We start from the raw sequence: 3,339 nt of genomic DNA, 5'->3' as shown, positions 1-3,339 counted from the left end.
ACGATGAAAACGGCTTTTCTTTTAGACTCCTTCTCTTACGATGATCACGCACTATAGTTACACTGCACTGACCGATAAGGAATGCAGACTATTGACACAGATAGCTAACCCCAATAAAATCGGTGCGGCCTTATTCTGCCGCACATACCTACACCGCAGCGCCAGCCCCCCACAACTCTCGCAAAATCGGTATCAAAATGCCGCACACGAAACAATCCGTGTCTCTCTATTGGTCGGACGCCACAAGCGTGTCCGGATTGGTTGGCCGAATTTAAAAACGGCACTTCGTGCTTCCTCGCCTGCCTGCTGTGTATTCCCTTGGCGGTTTCATTTGAAATTTGAACGGTGGACGCCGGGTCGGCGGTGTCTTTCGTTGGGAGGCATGTGCGACCGCCGTTCGCAGTCTTATCCGTGTGTTATGGTGTCTTCGATCGTGTTGTACTGTTTCTCTACGCAAGCATCGGTCTACGAACAGCCAAGCGTATTTCAAACTGAATTGTTGTCGCGAATTCTGGCTCGATGAGCATGTTCGAGCGCCGTCAGATCTGCATAGCTGTGACAAGAAAATAGGATTCATGAAGCAGCAGCATTCAATGTTTGACGTGTAGCAGGCAAGGACATGATGATCAAGAGATTCCCTATTGAAAAATACTTCAGAAAATCATACAAAAGAAATTTCTCAGACTGCTGAAGGAATTTATATGAGGTTATGAGACTAAATCTTACAAAATTTCTCTCAGAGTTTCTTACAGGGATCCTGTCGGATTTCAGGGAGGATTTCTTACAGGCAGGGGCAATGCAGCTTTCTTACAGGGCTTCTTACAGGGTGGCCTGTGAGGCTTTCTCACAGGATTTCTTACGGGCCTCGAGACCCGCAAGAAAGCCTGTGAGAAAGTGTAATGGGCCATCCTGCAAGAAACATCCTAAGAAAGCTGCACTGCCACGTATGATAATTGAAGGATCCCATTCTTACTTGCTGAGAAGTATTGAGAGTAAGTCGCATGCCGTCACTGTATGGAATGTTGCAGAACATTTGTGGCCCACCCAATAAGTTCAGAAAGGCATGACCCAACGCATTGTACACGTACTTGAAATGTCCAATGCGACGACTAAGAAATTTCTTCATGTGATTATGACAACTTTTTGTTTCACACATTGGGAACGCGTAGGCTTTCTTCCGTAAAAGCATCATCCAACTTTCTCGAGACGAGAATGGGTTACGACCACGTACGAATCCAATTAATTTCCGCTCGCTGCCGCTTCTTCCGAGTTTAACCTAGAAGAAACAGCATTTTAAAAAGCACGGTTAAAACAACATGTGTGTGCGTGAGAGATAGGCATAGAAATATGTAACATACCGTTTGCCCAAAGCACAGTTGCTATAACCATCTCACTGCATTCTACCTTCCATTCCTCAGAATACGTGCGAACAGGGGTAAAGACGCATAAAGAATGAGAATGCGTAGTACGGACGATTATATACCACACACACACACGTGCTATATACCTCAAAAGCGACGAAAATCCTGAATTCCTGGCGATATTTGCATGGGATGCGTAGCTGCGTCCATGCGCTTCAACGTTTCAAAGCAGACTAACGAACTTGCTGGCAGTTGGAATAAACGCTGTTTCTGAATCACGCTGTTTTCTCATAGAAATCACAAGGCCAGACCCTGAATTATCCCACAGGATATTTTCACATTGGTGTGCCTGTGATTATAGGTATTCGGATCTGCATCCTTTGTGGGAAATTCTGAGAGACGAAGACGCTTCTGTAAGAAATTCTGAAGGAATGCTATGTTTCTATGAGATTTTCTGAAGTATTTTTCAATAGGGTTGTACGCAAGTATGTGACAGTTGTTCGTTGCTGGGAATAAGCTGTGTCGATATGCGTGTTTTGCAAGTTTGAACTTTGTTCCTGTATGCTAGGAAGCGCTACGCGCATAGACTGTACGCTCAGTGCATGTAAATGCATAAATCTGCCGATTGTGTTAGTATAATGACTCAAATAAATTTGTTCATTACAACACTTTTCACACTTGTTTGGAGATCGCATGAAACCTAGTAGACCTAGTCTACTAGGTTTGTTAATAGTAGACTTAGAGGTCAGGGGAAGCCGGAACAGGCCAGTATGGAAAGCAGAAGTCAGCAACAGCCAAACCGGTCGGGCAGCGAGCTCGATGGAAATACTTCTGATTGGAGGATTGAGGGAGCAATTGCTGCGTTCTCATTGTTGTGTGAATGTCGTGTTGTGTGTGTGTGTCGTGTGCCCAGTGTTGTGTGAATTTACCTATACTTCTCGGTAACTCTGCAGTGACAGCCCTAAATCTTAAATTTCGGCTGTAATCATTCCTGCATCTGTTATCACACCATCTCATCTCATCCTGGCTACAGTCGTGACGCAGCTCACATAGGTGAGGCCGACAACGGCAAGCCGGTTCGTCACCACCACCAGCACAACCTATTGGGAATAAGCGCGATTGGTGGTGCCCCTCCCGCGGAGAGAACTGCGTAGTGGGAACAGGCGCCCACAGCTCCCCATAGAGCCCATAGTTTGAGATAATTCAGGCAACACTGGACATACGACCAATGAAAATGCGTCGTGATGCCTAGCAGCCAACCACTCAGCAACCTCTCCGTTTGGCTCGGCTTTCGGCCGGCCCTGGCTGCCATTGACTTCTACTGGTTTTCATACCTAGCGCCCGTTATTCCAAAATAACTAATACATTTTTGATAGGCTAAATACATATTTATTGATGCAACGTATAAACTCAAATGTTTGACTCATATATTCACCGTGCGTGCAGGACGTTTCGTTCCTTGAATAGACAGCAACCAAACCAAGTTCGAATTTGCAAAGCACACACACAGTCTACTTCTGGAGGCGAGCGAAGTCCACGAGTGCGTGCGTTTCACAGATGAGCATCTTCTCATTCTGGCGATGCACCGTGGGTCACACAGTCACGGGAAATTTTTGTCGTTACGAACACTCTCTTCTTAGTCACTGTATTTGAAAATGCGACGCGCTCGAAAGTGTTCCTCAGGCGTCAGCTCACCAAGCATTCCAGTTCCGACTCGGCAAGAAGGTCTGTAGGTTGACACTTTATCGGAGATCAGTACATGGCCAGAGTCACTATAACTCACGAACAAACCCGCGCATACACTTCCTCTTTGGTCGTTGTGGTCAACCGACATCGGCGAGCCGCGGAGACGCAGCGACCTTGCTTGGAGCTGCCCGCCTGGCCGACTGCCCGCGAAAAGTGAGCTGTCAGATATTTCTAAACTTTATCAACCAATCCCGGAGCGCGCATCCTCCTTCGGCCAATGGGCATCTGTCAT

The sequence above is a fragment of the Ornithodoros turicata genome, chromosome 3, assembly GCF_037126465.1.
Source record: "Ornithodoros turicata isolate Travis chromosome 3, ASM3712646v1, whole genome shotgun sequence".
NCBI lineage: Eukaryota > Metazoa > Arthropoda > Arachnida > Ixodida > Argasidae > Ornithodoros > Ornithodoros turicata.
The sequence above is the reverse complement of the archived record's forward strand: the minus strand, read 5'-3'. Positions refer to the sequence as shown.